This window comes from Episyrphus balteatus, chromosome 1 (assembly GCF_945859705.1).
Source record: "Episyrphus balteatus chromosome 1, idEpiBalt1.1, whole genome shotgun sequence".
Classification (NCBI taxonomy): Eukaryota; Metazoa; Arthropoda; class Insecta; order Diptera; family Syrphidae; genus Episyrphus; species Episyrphus balteatus.
Genome location: NC_079134.1, coordinates 153280033 through 153305899, shown reverse-complemented (window position 1 = coordinate 153305899; position 25867 = coordinate 153280033). Strand labels below are relative to the sequence as shown.

At 28.1% G+C, this 25867-nt stretch overlaps 1 protein-coding gene across 6 annotated transcripts in view; it reads right to left on the bottom strand.

Annotated features, from left to right (window-relative positions):
• LOC129914590 (diuretic hormone receptor) overlaps positions 1-23258 on the bottom strand; it is a 93062-nt gene extending 69804 nt beyond the window's left edge. For 2 of the 6 annotated variants that reach the window (XR_008772209.1, XM_055993939.1), the window contains exon 1: positions 22529-23254. The gene's annotated coding sequence lies outside the window, so the exon portion shown is untranslated. Of the gene's footprint in view, positions 1-22528 lie in introns of all 6 variants that reach the window. The other 4 variants (XM_055993913.1, XM_055993922.1, XM_055993931.1 and 1 more) reach the window with 4 other exon arrangements.
• Between the last annotated feature and the right edge of the window lie 2609 nt (positions 23259-25867).

The window sequence follows — 25867 nt, the reverse complement described above, 5'->3', positions numbered from 1 at the left end:
AGTGGAGCGTTTTTGGACTTTTCTTTCAGATCACTGCGTGCAACTCATGGTTTATGCCTTGTGGTCTTTTGAACATATTCTGATACTTTTTTTTTATTTGACAATGGAAAAATAAAAATCGGGAAGCCTCCTGAAGATTGCTCGTTTTTTACGAAAATCGATATTTTATGAGACGTTAGAACCCATCTGAATTGACTTACTCTTTTTCATTTCACTACCTACTACTCATAACTTATGCTGAGTGGTCTCTAGAACCTGATCTGATCCCCTATTTTGAGTCATCAATGGAAAACACGAAATCGGGAAGGCTCCGAAAAATGCACATTTTCGCAAAAATTCAGATTTTTTAAATTGTGTAAAATCCCGCCCAGAACAAATTTCTTTTACAACTTGTCTGTATTTGTTATATTTGTTAGAACCTATTTGAACCTTAAAAGCTATGGAGCACTCAAACTGAGAACTTTTCTGTAATAATGACGTCGTTTATGAGGGAATTTAAGAAAATGCTACTTTGACAACCCCTGACCCATTTCAATAGAAATTTAAATTCTAATACTACACTTAAAAACTTCGTTAATAATTTAGTTTTTATATAAAACACTAACCTTTGTAACTGCATTTAATTTATGTCGATATCTTATTTAATCCTTAGATATTTGACAATTAGGTGTTTCCATAATTTTTGCCCATGCTAAATTCTTGCCCATGCTAAATTTTTATTTCGAAGTCAAAATGGCGTAATAATTATACCGTTTAACGATTTATTTTTATGAATTTAACAATATTAAAAACTCAAGTTTGTGGAAATCAAAAGATTGTAAGGTATTTGAGAAAACCGTCTGCAGGTAAATTAAAAAAATTAAGCATGGGCAAAAATTATGGAAACACCTAATTGCAAATATCTAAGGATTGAAATAAGATATCGACATAAATTAAATGCAGTTCCGAAGGTTAGTGTTTTATATAAAAACTAAATTATTAACGAAGTTTTTAAGTGTAGTATTAGAATTTAAATTTCTATTGAAATGGGTCAGGGGTTGTCAAAGTAGCATTTTCTTAAATTCCCTCATAAACGACGTCATTATTACAGAAAAGTTCTCAGTTTGAGTGCTCCATAGCTTTTAAGGTTCAAATAGGTTCTAACAAATATAACAAATACAGACAAGTTGTAAAAGAAATTTGTTCTGGGCGGGATTATACACAATTTAAAAAATCTGAATTTTTGCGAAAATGTGCATTTTTCGGAGCCTTGACGATTTCGTGTTTTCCATTGATGACTCAAAATAGGGGATCAGATCAGGTTCTAGAGACCACTCAGCATAAGTTATGAGTAGTAGGTAGTGAAATGAAAAAGAGTAAGTCAATTCAGATGGGTTCTAACGTCTCATAAAATATCGATTTTCGTAAAAAACGAGCAATCTTCAGGAGGCTTCCCGATTTTTATTTTTCCATTGTCAAATAAAAAAAAAGTATCAGAATATGTTCAAAAGACCACAAGGCATAAACCATGAGTTGCACGCAGTGATCTGAAAGAAAAGTCCAAAAACGCTCCACTCAACTGGGTACTTCCGGTTTTACATGCACGAAGACCCCTTACTAAAATATATGTATCTTCTAAACGACTTGAGATCCCACTCTGAAATTTGGCATGTAGTTTTTAAATTGTATAAGCTTTATTTTAAGACTGTTTAAAAAAATATCAAAATGGTCGAAGTTTCTTAAATTTGGATTTGAAGTGCCAACTTCCGGTTTTCTATCGAAAAAATAAATCTATTTCCGGTTTAGATTTCATATTTGAAAAGCACGTCTAATTTTGCATATAATCCATCATTAAAATAATTTTGTTACCCCTTCGTTTAATTTATATAAATTTTTCAAATAAACTCTTCCCACAGTTTTCCAAAACTTTAGAAGCGTATAACTCCGCTATCAGGGCTTAAAATACAAAATCCTTCCAGATGTATTTTTTAAATCGATTGAGGAATACATATACCAAATATGAACAAATTTGACGACCCACGACATTTTTCGCTGCTGGTTTCACGTGAAATGCCCCAAAAGTCAATTTGTTGGGAAAATTGGAGGTTGGGAACAGCCGCCATCTTGGAAAAGAGATTGGTATCGTTTTTATTGAATAGCTCCATTGTTATTCATTTTAACAAAAACTGACAAAGGTAAGACTTATCAACAATAAAATTATCTAAAAAATGATATACAAAACAATTCCGTAAGTTGATTGAATAAAATTTTACAGTTGGTCAAAGTGCGGGTTTGTTTCGCAAGGTTGGGACAAAATGACATTTGTTCATATATCTGACGAACTTTTGATTTGTTTGGATAATTCTTCAAGAATGAATTATAGTACTTATAATTACCTATAAAATGAGCCCACAATCGTTATTGTAACCATCGTATTGTAGAAGTAATCCACCTCCGAAACTCTCCATGTGCTAGTCAAAAGTGAGAAAAAAGCTAGTTTTTTGCTAGTAGGCCGAGAAAATTTTGGGAGTAGAGGTTTAACCAAAATACAAGTACGCAGTTTTGCAGCCATACGCGTGTTAATGTCGATTTCAAAGGTCTGACAACTCTAATTTTGTGCTTTATACGGTTTTTGGGGGGTTAAATAACGTAAGTTTTCCAATTAACGTGAATGGGCTAAATTTATACTATTTGAAATTATAAATATACAAGCTGATGCTCTATTATTTTTCCTAAATCTGGACACCTCAATCTTTGCTATGGGGTTAATAGAACTCACGATATAAGCTTTTTTAACTAACCATATCAGGCTTTTCAATTCAAATAAACAAACAAAAATCGAAACAAAAAAGCCTCTAAAACATAATCGTATAAACGGCTTATATCTTGAGTTCTATTGGTCACATCCTCAAGATTGTGGTGTCTAGATTTAGGAAAAATAATAGAGCATCAGCTTGTATATTTATAATTTCAAATAGTATAAATTTAGCCCATTCACGTTAATTGGAAAACTTACGTTATTTAACCCCCCAAAAACCGTATAAAGCACAAAATTAGAGTTGTCAGACCTTTGAAATCGACATTAACACGCGTATGGCTGCAAAACTGCGTACTTGTATTTTGGTTAAACCTCTACTCCCAAAATTTTCTCGGCCTACTAGCAAAAAACTAGCTTTTTTCTCACTTTTGACTAGTACATGGAGAGTTTCGGAGTTGGATTACTTCTACAATACGATGGTTACAATAACGATTGTGGGCTCATTTTATAGGTAATTATAAGTACTATAATTCATTCTTGAAGAATTATCCAAACAAATCAAAAGTTCGTCAGATATATGAACAAATGTCATTTTGTCCCAACCTTGCGATACAAACCCGCACTTTGACCAACTGTAAAATTTTATTTAATCAACTCACGGAATTGTTTTGTATATCATTTTTTAGATAATTTTATTGTTGATAAGTCTTACCTTTGTCAGTTTTTGTTAAAATGAATAACAATGGAGCTATTCAATAAAAACGATACCAATCTCTTTTCCAAGATGGCGGCTGTTCCCAACCTCCAATTTTCCCAACAAATTGACTTTTATGATAAGGACAACCACCCGAACACATTCCATGAAAAAAAATTTGTCCCGCGAAAAATGCGATTTCATGCCCATATTTTGACTAATTTCCCTGAGCTAATGGTGAAATTAAACTTTGGTAATCAAACTGAAAATTTGTATTGACTTTTAGTTAACAATAGATATTGGCGGAAGATTCATATAAAAGAATGGGTTTTTCTATTTTTAAAATGGTGATGAATTGTGTTCTAAAAATAAAATGTATTTTATTGTATTAAGAAAAATCGATGACAAATTAATATTGGCTAGAAGTATTACTCTATTAAATGCATTGAATTTATTTCTGTTTATGTTTTTGAACTTTCTTTCGGTTTTTTACACTTACTCAAACTTACTCTAATGAAACTTTTTATAAATTTTTTTAAGAACGTTTGAGGTTTATTATTTAGTCATCCTTAGAAAATTTGGTAAGTACTAATGTACCAACCAGACCTATAATTTTAATTGATAAAACAAAATTAAAAAAATACGCATACACCACAGTGACCCGCTATAACAAATTTTTCTTCGATACTAAACAACATTACAAAAAAAAAAAAAAATTGTCGCAAGTTTAATATTTATCTTTTAGTACCGTATTTTTATTTTAAAAAAAAATTATTAAAGATGAGCCCTTATTTAATTACTAAGTAATTTAAGTTTGAATAGTGAGGCCATTCCGCAGTCTCCGTCATAAAATGTTTATGTAATTTTTCCAAGCTTTGATTTTATTATTTCGAAGAATTTTAAGCTCCATGGATAAAACCATGAATATTAAAAAAAAAAACTTAATGAAAAAAATTCATCGTCACGGGTTGGAAAACTTGTCAAGTTAATTTATTTTCAAGCTTTTCTTATAATTGTATAAAAAATAAATTGATTTTCATAGAAGAATAATTTATTAAGTAATTAAGTAATCCGCCAAAAAAAGAATAAATTAAATGAATTTTTATTTTCACGGGTGGGACAATAAACCTGGTTTTGAGGTAGGGTATTTTTACTGAAATCATTTGACTTAATACACAAAATATTGTTAGTTTTTTTTTTTTTTTTTGACTAAAAAACTAAATTATACACAAAATTATCAAATTAATTTTTTTTACTGTTTGTTTGCCATTTTTAAGAAAATATTATTCAACACATAAAAAAAAAGTTTCAATAAAATTCATCAATCCGTTTTTAAAAAATTGATTTTTCAAAAAAAATTCATCAATCCGTTTTTAAAAAATTGATTTTTCAAAAAAAATTTGAAATATTTTTAAAAAATCCAAAAATGTGTTTTTTGAAAGTCTTCTCAAATTTTTGTATACAAATTTTGGTTGAAATCTCCTTTGTCGTTTACGAAAAATTTATAAATAAAAAAAAAACCGTTCTATGGCAGGTACCGTTAATAACGGTACAAAAAATATAAATACAATATTGTTCTTTATAATAAAAAACACACTTTAAAACTTTCGTAAATTTTATTTCATTTTTTAATTTTAATTCAGCACAATATTGTACTTTAGTCTTTTTAAAAGTGTATTAAAGTTAAGATACAATATACAAAAAAAATTAAAAAGAAAGTTAAACTTAGTGACTTCATTCGTTTTTTATACCTACTAGATCGACGAAGTGTCACTTGAAATTAATGCAAACATTAACCTTCTTGCACTTTTAAAGCTTTTAAGAATGTAAAAAATCTTTTTATTTACTTATTCAATATGATGAATTAATCTAGATTCATTTTCTCAACAAAAAAAAATGTTATTTTTAACTGTAAATACAATTTACACAGCAAAGTAAAATAAAACCCCATTAAATGACTATACTCATACTTCTTGTAAACAATAATCTCAATAATTGACGTGCCGTTCCTTATTCACACCTATAAAAGTATTCCATCATTGTACTGAACTGAAGTCTCCATTGTACCTAATTCAAAGTGCAAATAATGTTTATCATATTCAACTGATGGATAAATAAATAATAATTTACTCATTGCACACTTAAAAAACAAACACACACACAAACAAATCAACCATTTGTATATCAAGTAAATTTACAGGTGATGATGAAGATGACAAACGGGGTAATTAGCCTCCCCGAAATTGTTTATATTTATTTTCTCGAGTTCTCTTCATAGTTCACATTATCTTAACCGAACTTACATGGAATTCAAACGAGCACGAGAGTATTTATTGCAAATGTCATCAACTTAATTGGTACCCTTTTGCCTAACACGACATTCATACTAATTATTTCGTAATAAGTACTTATGAATTGGTAAATCACTTGAATAGTTTTTGAATCAAATTAATATTTAAACGATTACTCTATTCATTAATCTTGATAACCCTGACTTGGGGAGGGGAGAGCTATTAGCAAAGATCTTAACACATTAGATGACTGTTATTTGGAATTTAACGATTTCGAATTAGTACGGAGATTTGAAATCGAAATTCCACTAATCACTTTCATATTTTTGCTGTTGAATAGTCTCATTAAGCATTCGGAAAGCATTTGAAAGCATTTTGTGTGTTTAAGACTTTAACATCGAATCGTACATCGCGACTATGTGGGAAAAGCATAAATACACTTCAGTTCTCTTGAATAGAGACATTTTATTTTTTTCTTATTTGAACTTTTTAAAATAAAAAAAAAATTATTTTTTGATATCGATAAAATATCGATTACTCGGAAAAGTAGTGCTGTAAAAATACCAATACACTTAACAGAACTTATAACTGAAATCGATAAATCTGGCAGGAATATCGATTTATAAATATATCGATATTGAATTGTAGACATTTATCGATATTTTTGTATTATTTAAAAATTAGAAAAAAAGTTTTAGTGATGTGCAGTGTACTTCAGTTTTAATTTATAGTAGGTACCACAGTAAATGTGCCAAATATTGATTTTGAATTCATATACGATATATCACAAAAACGTGCTCTCTGACGTCAATTTTATAGTATTTGGCATTCAATGGACCACAAAGTATTTTCAGATTTAATTGATGTGAAAAACTCAAATGGTTAGAACTTTATATCATTTTATATAGATTTATTTGCTGGAATTGAAAGGATGAATAAGTTTATAGTTTTATTTAATATTTTACCTTCAATACTGAAAATTATAGTTAGCATCATACGAGTACCTATAAATATAATACCAATAAGTTTGTCACACATTAATTAGTGTTTATAATAGTATATGTATATCGCATTTAGAGGAAATAATCATCAATAAGCTGATTTTAATGAAATCTGATGTGGTTTCGTTTAGTAAATTAAATTCCAAAATTCTGGGAAAATGAAGGCCATGGTTATTGGTTTGATAGGAAATTAGTTTAGTTAGGTATTGTAAAAGAATTAATTTTTGTGTGAATTTATTTTGTACTATTTTGGAATTTTTACGTGATTTCAAATGAATCGCGGTAGATAAAATGTTTTAATTTTCAAACAAATAATTCCTGTATTGTTATATAATGCAAAGACAGTTGTTACCCTCGGAATGAATGGAAGTAGGCTAAAATTTTTGTCTTTTTTAGACATTGATTAAAAAAAATACCAGTTCATACCAGTAAAAACAATATTTTTTGAATTCTTATTTACGGTACCTGTTATTGAACCCTTTTGTTCATTTCTGATTTTGTCTTGAACTTTTAAAATAATCAATTTTTTCTTATATCTCAAAACTTTTCTTTTGAAAAATAAATTTTTCAAATTTTTCAAATTTGAAAAATAAATTTTTCAAAACGGATAAATACATTTTCTTGAAATATTGCACATACTTAATGTGTAAAAATAATTTCTTCAAAGCAACAAGAAATCAAATGCTGTACTTCATTTGAAGATTAAAATAAATTACTTGTTAAAAGGTGTATTCGTTATTTAAAAAAACAACTTTTTTTACTTTTCTTATAAAATTAATGATGTGCTATAAAAAAAAAAAAAAACAATCTAAGCAACTTTAACGATAAGATCAAATTTTTGAAACCAAAGAGTTAACTTTCTGCATCATTTTTTGAAAATTTTTCAGTCGGCAAAAAGGTTTTTCTTTTTAGAAATGAGTTTGAAAACTTTTACTTAAATAATTTTTTTTAAATTAATTCAGCAGCTTTTAACGCACAGGGAGTTCCATTTAAAAGTGAATCGCGCAATAAAGTGCTTAAAAATTTCTATTTGCAATGTTTTCGTTATTAACCTGAAAACAACTATGTTAAGCTTATTTGGCTTTTTTTGGGTTTAATGAGAGTTTAATTAACATCTGTTCGAAGGCAGACAAAGGTGATTCGAATGTCAGAAACTGCAAGTTCTTAGACTGTTTTATTCAAAGTTATTGTTATAAAAATAACCTACATCATAGGTTCTTTGATTTAGTTTTGAACTCACCTTAGTAAACTTTTCTCTCAGACCGATTTTCAGGACAAAAAGTTATCCCACCTGTGACAAATTCACTTTTTTTTAAGACAATCATTTTTAGTTAACTTTGCTCATTATAAACTTTTGATAAATTTTGTGTTTAAATACAAATTTTAAATACAAAGTAAATTTCTTTTCTCCCACCCGTGACGAAAAAAAGACCCATCCGTGACGTTATCTTTGACACACAATTTTCTTTTTTAACGCAAAATCTCTCCAAAGAATAGTTTAATGAAAGTAGTTTTTCTGGAATTAAATTTTTATTTTTCTATAAGTGTAGTAAAATATTGTGGTAAATAAGTGTTGAATTAAATTTTATATTCCTCCGATAAGATATGTGGAATAACTCTTTCTGCTTAAATTCTTAAAACTAACAAGCAACCCGATATGTAAATATTATTCCTCCACATGATTGTTAGGAGTCCAACATTTTTGCTTATTGTATTCCTTTATTCATATTTTTATATTTTTAAAGAAAGTTCTTGCCTTTAAAATGTATTTTAATATCATATTTTTTTCTACAAAAACATGGAAATATGAATATATTATTTCTGATGTGAAAGGATAACAGCAAACATGTGTTTAGCATTTTGAAGGAGTTGGAGAATATTTTTTTGCTTAAGGCATTCCATATACATAAATAGATATTTTTTTTTTCTGTGAATAAAAATAATAGGTAGTGTATTTTCTAAACTGAAATATATTTTTCTGATAAAAGAAACTCACTTGCAATCTTTTCTCAACTATTATTAATTTTCCATTTTTTTTTGCATTTTAAATTATTTTTGTACACACATACGCATATAAAAGTGAACCTAATAGTGAACTGAACTGAGAGTGACGATGAAGATGATCTTTAAAGTAATCCAATAATGTTTTCATAATAATTCAAAACAGTTCTTATTCGTTCTGTACCAACAAAGTTCTATAATTCCAATACCACCTGAGATATAATAGTGCTTCAAATATATGTATTTGTTTGATATTTAAATTCTGCAGTTCAAGAAAAAATTCTCAAAGAAATAGTCTTTAAATGATTTATGATTGATGTTGGTCACTGTGGCGTATGAGTAACATTTTTTTCATTTGACAAATTAAACGGTTCATATACACTTCTGTTTGGGGTTTCAATATAAATCAATCAATTGACATCTTTTTATTATTTGTATGACCTTTTAAATAATATAATTGATCACTTAAAATCTAACAAATGACGTGACAATAATGCTTAGAGAAGTTCTTCACACTACTTGCACTTTAATTTAAAAATTTATTTTCTTTGTTTACGATAGGGGTAGTTAAATAAAAGTTTTGTGATCTCTTTTCTGTTGTTTTTCGATTTCTATGTAGAATCAAGTGCTCAAAGGAATTGAGTTAAAAAAAGAACTACCCAAAATTAACATATTTTTTTTTATTATGTCTTGAATAATATGTAAGTATTTTTAGTAAAATTCTATCCATATTAGTATACATTACTCCTGCATTTATGACTTACTTAGCTTTTGGCGTAGAATTTTTTTCAAAATTTTTACTTGCTCTATAGGGCAAGTAATGGTTTCGTGTAGAAAAAAAATTCGACGTTTTAATCAAAAAAAAACATTACGATGATGGAGAAGATAAAAAAAGTGGTTTTCGTCATACATCGAGCTAGGGCCTAAACAGATGGATGGATTTGCTTGAAACTTGGTACAGATGATTTTTACGTAATTCTCTAGACCCGTTTATTTTTTTAATATCTCCCTTTTAACGCATATCTCCCATATAACTTTTTCGAGGTATTGCAATTTTCTTGAAAACGGCTCTAACGATTTCGATGAAATTTGGTGTAAGCAATACTCTTATTGTTTCTAACAAAACTGCGTTTTTAGTTTTTTCAAAAAATTCGAAGAACGGAAATATGGCGTTGACGTTTTTCAAAATTTGTCATATTTTTTAAGTTCATATATTTTATCAAAGCATTAGGTAATTTCATTCAAAATTTAAAAATTTTGTTAAATGTAAAAAAAATATTAAAAAAAAGTTTTTGGGACAAAAAATTTAGGTAATTTAATTTTTTTAACTTTCGATTTTTTTTTTATTATTTTTTTCTCGACACTAAACAAAATCTTAAATTTCCACAAGATATTTAAGATAAAGGTACTTTGAACTACAAGAGCAAGTAGTTGCAACTTAGTCGTGCATTTTATTTTATATAGGAACACACAATCAATGTCTCCCTGAAGTTGAGTAATTTGTAAAAGAATTAGAAGACGTTTAAATCATTAGCTTCGTTGTACTTGGATTCTTGCCAGACAAGGAATGTGCCAATTTTATAACACTCAATAAATATTTTATCAAATCAGCATTTTTCTATCATCAACTTCTTATATTTATGCATAATTTTAATAATTTCATTATTTCTAACAAAAAAAAAAATATATTCGAACATGGATTTAGATGTTTGGCAACGTTTCGATTGGATCTAAAAACAAAACAAAAAATTATGTTTTCCAAAATTAATTAAAAAAAAAAAAAAAATAACAAACAAAAATTTATTAATGCTTCCCTTCTCAAATAAAATTTATTTTACAATCGAATACAATATTTTATCTCCTTTTATCCCAAAATGAAATTCAAAATTGTTGTCATTAATAAATTTGTTGAGTTCATTAATTTCATTATAATTGTTTTGTAAACAAGGTATAAAACCATTTTAAATTTGCCAAAATTATATATTGTTGCAAAAATTTCTTAATTTTTGTTTTTTTTTTTTGGTGTGTGTGAAAAAGAAAAAAGAAAAGAGTGAAAATATTAAATCATGATAATTATTTTTGAAGGTATGCAATTAGTTTTTTGTCTTTTTTTTTGTTTGTTAATAATTATCTTACCAAAAGAAATAGGATATTGTATATCACAAGTATATGTGGGTTTCCTGGTGTTCATTAAAATTTCTCATTCAATAGAATCTCCTTTCATCGAAAATAATTATAATGGCTACGAACTTTTGGGTGTAATGTAACCCTTTTCTTGTTCGGTGGTAGTAATTAATTTTTGTAAGAGGTTTGGTTTTTTATGTGTGGGATGGATAATACTTTTTCATACTTTAATCATTTGAATTGTTGGAAAAAAAATAATTATTAAGTTTCAATTCTTTGGTTTTTATGACGTTTGTTTTTTTCCACCAAAATCTATGTCTTCTTTCATATTTTTGTAAGTTTTCCAAAAAAAAAAAAATTAAATTAAAATAAAATTTGAAAATTTTTACTTTTGCAACCTTTGAAAGAAAAAAAAAATTACAACATTTTTTTAGTTATCATAAAACTTCCATTTCACAAAATATATCCCAAAAGGTTATGTTTCCTCTATCCTCTCCTACCAGATAACATTTATATAGTTTCCAGTTAAGTTCAACATGAATGCAAACATCCCTTAAATGTGAGCCGAAAGCACAGTTTGCATTATATCTAACCTTTCTTCCTAATATTACATTAAATCAACTTTTCTTCCTCGACAAATTCCCATCTGGGATGAGTACAAGTCCCATCTCAAGTAAAGCGACTCTCTATCGTTTCATCATTTCATTTTAATGTGTTGGGGAGTTCATTGAAATTTTGTACATCATCAACATCTTCTCTCTACCATCTAAAAGGCGAACGAAAAAAAAAAAGTTCAAAAAAACTCTTCTAACCTTACCCGACTAAAACTTCCGCAATCTTCTATACAAGTAGCTACTCTCCCTCTCTAAGTTTCATGTGTAATAATGTAAGATATAAGTTATATGCTGCACCAGAGTAACAATAGAAAATTGAAGAAAAAGAGCACAGTTCACTTGAGACCTTTAGAATCCATGTTGTTTATAATTTAGATACACTTTAATGTATCTTAGAGATAGATAGACCTACCCTACCAGAGTTTATTTAAGATACACACGTACACTAAAAACTGTCTAACCTAAGCTCTACCACAAGCATACTACATCTTCTTCTCCCTAAAGTGTCTCGATGGTATTAAAAAAGAAAAAAAAAAAAACGAAAAAAGAAATAATTCAATGAGGAGAGCGCACGTATCTTTAAATGGAAAAGTATCTAGAACTAGTCATTGCGATTAGATATATGGGACAAAGTACCCACATAAACTTTTAACTGATTGAATTATAACTTTTTATTAGATGAATGAAAGTTGAGTGGGTTATAACTGTGCTAGTGCTGTGAGTCTTTCAAGTCTTCCTTATATGTTATTAGAAAGAGGATATTCTCGTTTTGTGTTCAAGAACATAATATCCATAAGTCATATCTTTAGTTTTTACTACAAACAATACAAACGATATGTTCCATTAAACCCATTGTAGATGACAATGTGGCATACAAAAACAAAAGAGAAAGAAAGGGAGTATATATACATGACTTAAGTCATAAACAATGATTTAGATTTAGTTTTTTTTTCTAGAGAAGACAAATTGTTATCAAGGAGGACAATCAAAAGAATTTTCGGCTCAAATCGAATCAGCAAAAGAGGGAGAGAGATACGGTTTATGGAGATAGTTTTATCTGTCTGCAATGTAAATAAGTTCAAGTGCGTACAACAAAAACAGAACTAAATAGGCTCTTTATAAGTTAGTTTCGGCTGAAGAAGAAAGTGTTTTTTGTTTTTATTGACCTTGTCATGAAATTCTTTTTGATCTTTTTACTTTAGTTTTTTCTTTTTGTTTAAATGCTTTGAAGAGGAAATATGTTTGTTTTGTTTGAAAGCTCATTTTGAATGAAAACACATAATATTCAAATTAATAAGTAAAATACTACAGATACAAAAATAAAAATTGAAAAAATATTTCATGAAAAAGAAATGTAAAAACTGACCATAACTATTCATGCTTTTTGGCACAACTTTTATTGGAGAATTGCAAAATATTTTTTCCTGAAATTTTATAATTAATGTGCAACATGTTGTTCAAAGAAAATGAAGAAATTTAATAAGATCTTCGATTCCGTTTTAAACATTATTTTTTATCGGCTGTAATTTTAAAAGTAGTAGATACAGGTCGTTGTCAAAGTCCCTGATAAATCTGAGAACACCAAAGCTTCACAAATACAAAGTTGTCCCACCACATTCTAACGGTACCTGGAGAACGCTTCTAACGATTTAATGTTACATAAGACCCAACTTTTGAAATTGAAAAAAAAAAAAAAAAAAAATATTTTTTGAACGGTTATTTATTAACGGCACCTGCCATAGACCGTTTTTTCGATTACGATTTACCTGATTTTAACGAAAATTTGTTCACAATATTGTTGTTAACATTCAAATTTTATAAAATTTTCAACAACATTTTTGGATTTTTCAAAAAATATTTCAATTTTTTTTTTTCAAATCAATTTTTTGAAATTTTGTTTTTAAGTGTAATTTAATTATTTCTTCAAAATGGCATGAAAACCTTTTTTTTTAAGTTTTAGACAATTTGTATACATTCATGCCTATTACAGAAGACGCAGTGACTCAGTCCCCGGGAATCTACTCGATCCGCAACCGAATCAAATTTCAATCTGTGAACTCCCCGGGATGAACTGTATTATCGATCCACGAAAACACACTAAACTGCTTACCGACATATGTCATTGGTGACACTTACATAGCCAAATGTCATTCTATCACTTCCGCACCGGCGCACAGTGGTGCCATTCTTCGTTTTTGCCGACAAAATTCATTTGCACGGCCATTTCTGGACGAAAAGTCATGAAATTTGGTACACTGAATGATTTTAGTATGGAGAATACGAAAAGGCTGCCAACTTTTTTTTATTCAAAATGGCGGCTCCAAAATGGCGGAAAGAATGAGCGTTAAAATAGAATTTTCATTTTCAAACAGTATATAAGCTAGAAATTGGGCTAAATTCATGTCAAAAAGTTGTTAGATTTAAGATTTAGGACTCATAGATTAATATTCATTACAAAAAATCAAAAAATTTGAAAACAAAGTCCAGAAAATGCGAATTTAGTAAAACACATTTTAAGACCTCTAATTACGCTATTTCATGGATTTTTTTTTTAATTTATCACAATTTTGAGATCTCTTCTATTTATGTTTCATAAGAAAATTGAAAATATTGGGGTTATATGGTTGCCAACTATGTTTTTAAGTAAATATAAGAAAACATGATATAATGAAAAGTTTCAATGTTCAATAAAACTGAGAATTTAATTTTTCCGTAAACCAAAATATACTTTTCTAATAGATTTTAGCGTTTTAAATTCAAATCCGGAGTCAAAAAAAATCTATGACGTCAAGTTTCGAAGATATAAATTAATTTTGATCTGCTTATATCTCAAAAACGTGACGTCATAGATTTTTTTTGACTCCGGATTTGAATTTAAAACGCTAAAATCTATTAGAAAAGTATATTTTGGTTTACGGAAAAATTAAATTCTCAGTTTTATTGAACATTGAAACTTTTCATTATATCATGTTTTCTTATATTTACTTAAAAACATAGTTGGCAACCATATAACCCCAATATTTTCAATTTTCTTATGAAACATAAATAGAAGAGATCTCAAAATTGTGATAAATTAAAAAAAATCCAGTTTTTTCAATTATTTTGAGATTTTTCCACTGTTTTTAGTCATTTTTCAATCAAAAAGAATGTTAATATTGCTAATAATTCTGCTCAAACTTTATTTGCTACCAGTAGAAAGACATTGTAAAAAATTTTGAACAATTTATTTGAAAGTTTAGTGATTTTTTTTGAAATTTTTTTAAAAAAATCGGAATTTTTTACATTGTTATCGTTTTTTTCGCTGTTTTTGTTCTCTTTTGCACAAATACATAGCATGTTTTTCATTAAAAATTAATTTAACTGTTAATTTAGTGTTGGTTAAACTTTGACATACTATCGATAGCATCGATAACAAAAAAAAATTGAGTATATCGATACTTCACAAAACTATCGATAGTTTCAATACTTCCAAATTATTTTACCACAAGGCTACCGATATTATCGATAGCTTTGAAATTAATTAAACACAATTTGAACTACAAAATAAGTTTTCGTTTGACATTGGATGTAAACAACGAATTAACATAGTGTTTGGTAGATATCGATAGTTTCCATTGTCGATTGTATCGATATCGGTAGCCTTGTGGTATAATAATTTTGAAGTATTGAAACTATCGATAGTTTTGTGAAGTATCGATATACTCGATATTTTTTTGTTATCGATGCTATCGATAGTATGTCAAAGTTTAACCAACACTAAATTAACAGTTAAATTAATTTTTAATAGAAAACATGCTATGTATTTGTGCAAAAGAGAACAAAAACAGCGAAAAAACGATAACAATGTAAAAAATTTCGATTTTTTTTAAATTTTTTCAACAAAAAATCACTAAACTTTCAAATAAATTGTTCAAAATTGTTTACAATGTCTTTCTACTGGTAGCAAAAAACGTTTGAGCAGAATTATTAGCAATATAAACAATTTTTTTGATTGAAAAATGACTAAAAACAGTGGAAAATTCTCAAAATAATTGAAAAAACTTTCAAAAAAAATTTTGTTCGAAGTCGTACCGATAAATCGAAAAACTAATGATGCTAATGGATTTCTCGGGTCCGAAATAAGGCGAAACAGTTATTCGCGCGCCTGTCAAGAATTTCGACCTGCACAGTGAAATTAATGTTCGGTTGACAATCTATCCTATGTCACCTATCCAACGTCAAAGATCACTTTGCTATTTTTATAAGAACTGCAAAAACTTAGCTAGCGGAATTTGGTCATTTTTTCTTGTTTTTGTAGCCAGATTAATAACATTTTTAACAAATCGTATTTTGCTTTTTTCTTAGTAAAATTTTTGAAAATATACTTAATTTTTTGCCTTTTAATTTATTGTCATCGGGTATAAAATAAAGTTAGTAAGTGTTGCTTTTGTGCTGACAATATGTCGCTACATAATGTAAATACATTCATTGTAATGTAATGTCTATTAGCTTTTATTTTCTAAACACTTCCTCACATCCCTTCATTTTACACATTTTTAGATCTTTTATAGAAACCCTATAACTGACTTTTTCTTCATTTAACACACAAAGTGATGCTTTTAACTTTTTCTATACGAATGTTCATCAAATCGACACCAAGGTGTTAACTTCTTTAAAATCGGTTCCATTCTTTTGCTTTGATCAATAGGAAAAATGTTACTTTAAGCCAATTAAGCAAGCTATATTTATGCAATCTCTAAGATAAAATAATCTTTACTATTATACTTACTTCCCTGGCTTCAAGAACTTAAAATTTATCAATGGTTTAAATTGATATTATTCTTCCTAGAAATATTTCATTGACAACGACTTCTAGATAAATTGACTTCCTTATTTCCCAGTAAAAAGTATATCCTATTTTATATAGAAAACATCATCATTTTCTATAGCTAAAATGTTATTTAAGTAATAAATCAATACAAACTGACAATCAGTTAATCCTTTAGAAGGAATACTTGAACTCTATCAACAGTATTGTTAATGAGTAAAAACGATTTGAAGCTTCTAAGTCTTCATTTATTTTGTTGAAAATCTTGATGTTGATTATTTATACGAATTTATAATGATTTCCTGTATCGTACAAAAAGAATGACTTACCCTGGACTCTTTCAAGGTCTAATTTTGTCCTCTCTAATAAATATAGATACCTTAAATGGATTTGAAGGGTTATGGACTTCTTCTCCCTTCTCCAAATTCTTCCCTATTTGTTAACTTTGAGAAAGCTTTTAATGAGCAAAAAAATAAGTAAACAACAAACAAACCCTTTTTCTTATAAAAACATAAAAAGAAAAGTTGATTGTTATTTTTTCTTATACATAAAATAAATGAAGAGGAAATCCCATGGGAGTGTTCAATTTATTATTACCACGCTGCTAGTTTCTAGGGGCAACCATGGCCTCTTAACTCGCACCATTCGAAGAGAATTTAATTGCAAGAAAAGAGGTTAATTTTGTTTGGTGTATTGTGTAGTATCCCTTAGGACTTTTGTTACTGTATTGATCTGTTGCCTAAGAAAAATATTATTAACTTGAGAGTTTCTCTGGTAAACTAAATCTGCTACACAAGAAAACATTTTGAAGCTTTTAAAACTTTATAACGAAATTCTAAAAAGAGGAAATAATGCAGTTATAACTTAAATTCTGGTATATTTAACTTTATTTCTGGTTAATTTAACTAATTTCTGGTATATTTAACTATAAAGTATGATTAAATGTACCAGAAGTAAAGTTATCCTTAGCGTTATTTTCTCTCCGTGTACTACTAAAAACAGACTTCTTATCACTCTTTTCTCCCACCTTAATTTTTTTTTCAATTGATAACTCTCTCAATCTTCAACACCTGGGTTCCCAAAAAAAAAAAAAAAATGTGATTAAAAAATTAGCCTCCGAAACAAATGAAATTTTCAGATTCTATTCTAGTTTTCGTCATTGTTTTGACGGGAAATAGTCTAAGCAACACAATGGTAAGAGTTCATTAAAAAAAATGTCATTAAATTTTTTTATTAGAAACGTAAAACAGTCAAACAATAGCTTATTTACAGTGACTTATTGTCTTTGTTTTATTTTTAGCGAATTACAACTCTTTTTGTATAAAACAATAAAACAATAAAATACAATTAGAGTAATTGTTTCGAATTTATTTTCGTCCCAGAAGTATCGTATTTTTAAATTCAAAAGCAACACTCTTTTATTGTTTCTTTTTTAATATTATTAAATAGAAGCCAATTATACATACAATAAGGTCGAAAGTAGTTGCGAAAAAATGCTATTTCTCTTCAACGGAACTTTTTAAGTAAAATTATTATGAAATAAGTGTAAATGTGAAATTAGGAAAAAGGCATTTTATGAAAGTCGTTATTATTAAACAAAAGAATAAAAAAATAGAAGAATTTAGTTCAAAATCGAAATAATAGTAAAGTTTTTTGCAACAATGGGTAATAGACCGAGAGCCCACAGCAAATTTTGAGAGTGGAGTTATAACCAAAATGTGAGTATGCATGTTTTATAGCTTTATGTCTTCTAATGACGTATTTGAAAGTCTGGTAGCTTTAAATCACGGCACAGTGGGTCACCTCCCATACAAAGTGCGGTCAAAAATATAATGACCATTTTTTTTTTTAATGAAACACCTGTATTATCATTTTATATGATTTATTATTGCAAAAAAATGCATCAAGTCAGTTTTTTAAAATTTTGGTTATTTTCAAGAAAAATAAAAAAAGGTAAAAAATTTTTTTTTTTGAAAATATAAAAAAAAATGGTTAATGCCGGAAATGGAACTGCCTGTCAGTCGAGCACTTTACCCTTACCCTCTAGTTCAGTCTTTTATAAAAATAATAGTGCCAAAAAGGAATTTTTTTAGTTTTACGTTGTAATTTTTTTTTCTCCGTGTATCGTCATTTAAACTCGTATTACTCGAAAAGGGGAAAAAAGGGGAAAAAACGGTGCTATTATTTCGAAAGGTAGAACGGTATTCTTCATTTGAGAACTTAAATTGTAGAGGGCACTCGAAGGCAAACCAACTAAATCTCTAATCTAATGAAAATTGAGCTAAATAAAAATGGTTAAAATTGCTTCGTTAACGAGCCCCATTACAATTAGCCTTAATGTTATTTAACAATATAATTTATGTTTTTGGAAAGTATTAACCTTCTCGTTAAATATCCATAACAATTTAATACTGTTCACAATTTTTAACACCCGCTATCACTATCGCAAGTTCACACCTTATAACTGCAGCGATAAAAAAACTGTACCTTTTTTTATATACCGACTTTGAATGGCTATTAAGAAATGAAAAAAAGGGTAACCGTCAATTTTTTTTTTTGGTTTTGGTTCGATGGGAGATTGTAGAACGTTGTTTAATCATTGGATTTTAAAAAATTGACATTTACTTTTTTTATTTTTGACCTATGGCGGGAACCACTGTGCACGGCTTTATATGGTTTTCAGGGGGTTAAATAACGCGAGTTTTCCAATTAATGTGAGTAGGCTAAGTAAGCCAAAATTCACATTCTGAATATAAGGAATGATGCTCTGTCATTTCTTCTAAGCCTCAATACCTCAATCTCGGATATACGACAAATAGAAATCAAGATATAAGCTTTTTTAACTAACCATATCAACTATCTTCTTGGAGAGTTTTGAGTTCAAAATAACAAACAAAAAATTAAACAGAAAAGTCTCCAAAACAAAGCCGCTTAAAAAGCGTATATCTTGTATTGAGTTCTTTTAATCGCATCGTCAAGATTGATGTCTTCAGGCTTAGGGAAAATGACAGAGCAGCAGATGCCGTATAAAGAATATGAAATAGTCGGAATTTAGCCTACTTATATGAATTGGAAAACTCACAATTTTCAACCCCTTGAAAACAATACAAAGCCACGATTTAAAGCTGCCAGACTTTTGAATTCGTTATAAGAATTCGCAAAAGGCTATAAAACTGCATACTCACATTTTGGCTTTGACTTTCTCGTTAACCATCTAACCGATTTCAAAGGAAATTTTTGTACAAAAACGTTTAAGTAGCTTAAATTAAAAAACTAAAACAAATTTTCAAAAATACCAATTTTTGATTTTTTTTTTAATTTTTCAGTTTTTTGAAAAATCAATCTTTTCAAAATGGATTGAGAAATTTTCTTAAAATTTGGTTCAAATATGTCAAAACATAATTTTTTAAATAACAGCACCTATTCCTACCAATTTGTGTTGTAGGTACATACTTAAATTTTATAGAAGAAAGATTTTTTTTACAAAATAATTACGATATAGGTAGGTAGGTTTTATAGACAAGTTAAGGATTCGAAAAAAAAAATCAAACTCGAGATAATAATCAGACATATCATTACGATGATGAAGAATGCCAAAAAAATGGGTCCCGCAATTCTGTATGTCTGTCCATCTATCTGTATGTTCCTCGAGCTACAGCTTAAACTTTTTCTTCAAACTTGGAATTAAGCAGTTTTGGGTAGTTCTCTAGTGGAGAAATCGAATTTTTTTTTCAGGACCAAAGCTAACGGTGCCTACCTATCATATATCGGAAATAGAAAAGTTACCTTTTTTTCGAAAACGGCTGGCTGTAATGATTTCTGACTATAATTTTTGTGTGTAGTACATATTACATTTATAAGACCCAACTTTTGAACTACGAGAATTATTTTTTGTACCGTTATTAACAGTACCTGCAATGGAACGACAACAACATAGACGATTTCAAACAAAATTTGTATACAGTAACAGTAAAATAATGGTTAGCTATATGTATAAAAATAAATTTACAAAATATTCAACAAAAAAAAAATCTAAAAACCAATGTTTTGAAAACGGATATAAGAATTTTATCGAAATTTCTTCGTATGTGCTGAATAATATTTTTCTTAAAAATGGCATACCAACTTTTTTTGAAAAATGCTAGAAAATCTTAATACATAAAAACTATTAATTTTTAAAACAGCTCTAAAAATTTTCATTTTTTTTTTTCTAAAAATTCCTTTTTATACAAGAATTCAAATTGCATATTTAGATTTGTGTAAAAAGTCATTTAAAAAGATGTTTTAGTAATTATAAAAACATACTTTTTTTTTAAATTTATTATCGAATTTCCTTTAAAATATCAAATTATAAATTTTTCTTTATCTTGTTCAATAAAAGGCTGAATGTTATTAAATCGTGCATTTTATTTTATTTTACATTCACAGCAACAATTAAAATCATTTTATAATAACAATGCTAAAAACTTCTTTATTTTAAACCACCTAATCATGATTAATAACAAAACATCTTTTATGTAAACAATACTCTACATTCCAGATGTGATTTTGTTTATTCACATGATTTACACCAAATAACAAAATAAGTATTGGTCTGGTAAACAAAATCACGTTAGACAAATAATGACTCAAAAATTCATACTTTGAGTGCGTAATGCGGACAGTAAATAAATATATAAAATTTCATTAGACTTTTTTGACCAAGGCAAGGAAGATCCATCCTATACCTAGTGCAACAACTCTTTTAGTTTTTTTTTTTTATCACAAATGGAAGGCTTAAAGCTGAAGTGAGCAATGTCAAACATTTTTGTTTCCAAATTTAATTCCAAAATGTTCAGAAAACCAAAATTTATAATAGACTAGAATGATCTGTGTCAAAAAGTGTTTCGTTTCTAAGATAGCTTTAAGAATGTTAAGCCAATCCTAAAATAGGGAATGTATTAACGTTAACTCTTTATATCTTCAGATTCACACTTTGTCACTTTGTTTTGTCTACAGCGTCTTTTAGGACCACAATACGTAAAAACTAGAGCTGTTAAATGTCAAATTCCAGAACAAATACTAAAGTAGGTTTCATAATTATTAAATACTTCACAGAACTGACAAATGCTTGACAGGCCAAATAATGTGTCAAAAATAGTTTGGAACTATAATTCTTGTAAAATCAAAATAAAAGTGTACTAACACTAAAATCGTAGCAATTAAAAAAAACAAATTCATTGTTAAAAAACATATTTCCAGGTAGTTGAAATCCAAGAACACAAATGGCGCCCAACGTGAAAATTCATCTTAAAATTAAAACATTCATCAAAAAATTCTCAGAATTGGTAAGACTTTGAATTTAAATTAGAAAAGTTAATGAAAATATTAACAAAAACAATTTAATATATTTTTATTATAACTGGCGCCCAACATGAGAACACACACAAAAGAAATATAAACGGTTGCCAACTAAGACATATTTGTTTGTAACGGACGCCCAACGCAAACAAAAAAATAAAACAAATTCAAAATAATTAATGTGTTTGTTCCTGCTCAAAAACAAAAACAATTCAAAGTGGACCTAATCTCTTAATCCTTTACAAAATAGCAACTCGCAATATGTATCCCATAAGAATTCTCCCTATAATCATTATTATATAGCCACAACCATCCTACCTGTTTTGTTTATTCTAAGCCTAATCCCAAAAATCAACAAAATTTTCAATAAAACACTAAATTATCTACCCTCTTCACTAATTTACCCACTTCAAATCCATTACGTTTATATATACATTAGTAGCATTAGTAGTAGCCAACTATATACAGAAAAAAAAAAAAACAATTTCGAACTTTCAACCCTTTTTTTAAAGGCTACTATTAAACGTGGGTTTTAAATTTTCTTATAGCGATAGGTTAGGAAAAAAAAAAAACACCTAAACAAGTCTGGTCTGTTCATGCCTCAAATCGCATATGCAGCCACAGGATTTTTTTCGTCTATGTTATTTTTTTCCAGCCAGTTCACTTGATTAATTATTCATGATATTGACCTCAAAAAACAAAAAACATCAAATATTAAAAAAAAAAAAAAAACAGAAAAATCTTCTCTCTCTCAAAACTTGCGGTGGTTTATAAATTCAGGAGCAAAAATTGAGGTTTTCTGTTTGAATCTCAAAAAAGCACAAAAAAAAAAAACAAACGAGAATTTTTATGAAGAAAAAAAAAAAAAAAACAAAAATAAATAAACCAAACGTGTAAGCTCGGTCTCGAGAGTACCTACCTTTAAATTAATGAATATTTATGGATAAAGGATCAAAATGTCCTTTCCACAACCGCAACTCCAGGAATCGTTATTTATTTTTTTTTTCTCTTCAAATTTAGCGATAAGCCTCCTACGTCCATATAAAGGTATTCCAACTTGTGGTCCCAAGCTTCCGGTGCGGTAGTGGATCGTAGATATATTTATGTGGTATTTTCCGGTCCAAGTTTCATTACAAAAACAACAACAACAACACAATTTGCTTGTATTTATTCTACCAAGTTACGATGCAATTACATACAAAAATGGCAACAACAAAAAAAAAAAAAACAAAAGAAAGACTCGGGAAAAAAAATGGTCAAATGGTCCATTTGGTTGCATACAATTATGGAATTGATGAATGACGATTTATTCCAATTTGTAAAATATAATTAAATACCGCACCCATCAACCGCATCCATCACTCATCATCACTTATGGTCGGTTGCTTTTATCACATTTGAACTCCGGTTAATTGCCTGCCTGCCGACTTGGCTTGCTATAAAGTATCTATAAATTGTTTTTAATCATTTTATTTTTTGAATTAAATCAACAGATGAATGCATATTTTTTTTATGGCAACCGCACTAAACAAAAGCATTAAAAAATAGATATTTTGAGTTTAGGCCACCTGTCTTTGGATTTTTTATCTTTTTTATTGTATCTTATCACGAAACTAGTTTTATTATTTTTTTTTTTTTTTAATAAATATTTAATTTATTTATTTTTTTTATTTTTTTTGATTTTTTTGAATCAACGACAAAACTATAAGAAAACGAGAGCACACATTTGAATTGTGTAGCGAAATGAAGAAGCATCTGCGGAAAACAAAAGTATCTGCATCACTATTTCGTTATCTAATGAATTCAGTTTTATTGTGTCGCTGTTGTCGGTCTTTTTGGATTGAAAGCTCCTATTCATTCGGTGTGTTTTTTTTGAGAAGCAAAGCAACCAACCACCCACCGATTCGTCTCATCGCCATATTGTGTATAACATCGGAGAGTTACTTATTCTGAGCATATTCAATCCACACAGAAACGAGGGAAATAAAAGCTTAAATCCATTCAGCAAAGTATCTGTATCTTTCTGCTGTGGATTTATATTTGAGATATAAATTTCTGAGATTCGAAGAGCGCCGGTCTTGGACATCACATCGGATGTCTGTTTTGGAAAACCTTTAAGAAAAATAGTTTTTTTTTTTTTTAATTTAAATTTTGTTTATAAACAGTTTTTTTTTTTGTATCTACATTCTTATAGTTTTTTCTCAATCAATTTTTTTTTGTTGTCTTCTTCTTTTTCTTATTGTGTTTTTGTTTTGGTTTTATTGTGTTATCTCTAAAGTTGTTGTGGAACGTATTTGATTGTTTATATTGAATTTTTATCATTCATAAGTTTAGTTTTTTTTTTTAACATTGTAAATTTATTGTTAGTTTGTAAAGGGTATAAATGGAAGGGGTTGGAAAGTTAGTTTGTGATTGGAGGTGATCAACCTTGTTAAAATGAAAAATATGCAAATAAATTTTTATACCTTACACAACCTTAGAGAGATACCTAGAATATTGTAGATAAAAAAATAAAGCTCTGAAGGTATTATACGGAAGTTTTTTGTTGACGATCTATTGATAGTTTTTTTTTGTTTTTTCTTTTTCTTGTAGTTTAAAAAAGTATCAATGAATAGTTTGTTGTTGTTTATTTTTTTGTATTTGCATTTTGTAATTTAGGTAGAGAAAAAACTTGGGATTGATTGATTAAAAATGATAGAGAAATAAAATGCAAATAATTGTTTAAGGTATTTTGTTGGTGTTGACACTTTTTATTTCAATGAATTTAATCGATTAATTTTAAACATGTATATTATTAAGAAACTTTTTTGTTGGAAATAGAAAAAATTATCAAATAAAAAATGAAATAATTTCCAACAGTAGAATTTCAAAAAAAAAAAAAAAACAAAGTTCAAATCTAAGCTAATTTTAATTTTGAATTTATTTGAAGGGGGGAAATCCCTCTGGACGACAGTTTTTCAATAATTTTTTTTTTGGAAAATTGAAAGCATTTATTGAAATTTGGAAAAATATGTGATATTATTGACATTATGAAGTATTGATACAATTTTTTTGAAGTACAAAAAAAACAAAATGGCGGCTCTACAGCTCTTTAAAGTTGACGCCTCGAGTTTGCGCCGTGCAATGCCCAGGTCCAGGAAATTATTTATAATCAAAAAAGAAATTTTTTTCCAATAAAATATATTTACACGCATTGCATGAACCTAAATTTAGTAAAAAACAGTGTAAAATAAAAATTAGAGACCAAAAAAACAAATTGTTAAAAAAAATATTTTTTATAAAAATTTTATTGAACTTTTAGATTCATGCAATGGCCAATTAATTAAAAAGTAATTTGCAATTTATTTCAAGTCGATAGCTTCATTAGTTTTTGAGTTACGTTGCACGGCGCGGAAAAAAAACGCGTTTCGAGGAAAAAGCGTTTAAAGTTTTCGTTTTTGTACTGTGGTAGGTTCGGAGGGTTCGGGACTATCTAGGGGCTTTTGAGGCTTCATTTAAAGCTTAGACTACTGAAAATAGTTTCTTAGGTTGATAAATGAATTTATTAGGCAAGAAAAAATTAATGCAAAAATAAAAATTTTAAGACGGATTTCCCCCCTTAAACTAGAATTTTATTTCAAATGGGGAAAAAAGTTTATTTAAAAATTACAAGAAAAGATTATTACTAATAAATTTTTAGTTTTAAATTCTTTCAGCTCGAACAAAAGTTATCTTATTTAATAATTTTTTAAAAAAGGTCAAAAGTGAACTAAAATGGAAATATTTGAGTGTATCAATTATTGTTTTTATAATAACCTGAAAATTGTTTAAAATTATTTTACCACAAATTTTTATGTACATATGTATTTTTAAGAAAATATTAATCAGCACTTAAACAATTGCAAAACATAGTTTAAAAAAAACTTGAAATTACATATTTTAAAAAATGCAAAATATTGTTTTTTTTTTTTTTTTGAAAATTTTTGAAAACGCTTCCATGGCAGGTGCAAATAATAAGGGTACCTATTTTTTTTTTTTTTTGGTTACAGCCCTCTGTGAAAAAAATCGAATTTTCCAAGTTTAAAAAAAATCATCCAGACGTAGGCTCACTTTTTTGCCATTTTCTATTATCAGAGCCATGGGGTCATGACCACGTAAATTAATAACAAACTGTTCTACTTAAAAAATAATTTTTTCGTATGCCCTCAACAAATGTCCACGCAACCACTTTATAAAGATTAGGGTAGAGTTGCCTAATTGGGACCGTCTCCAGTTTCCG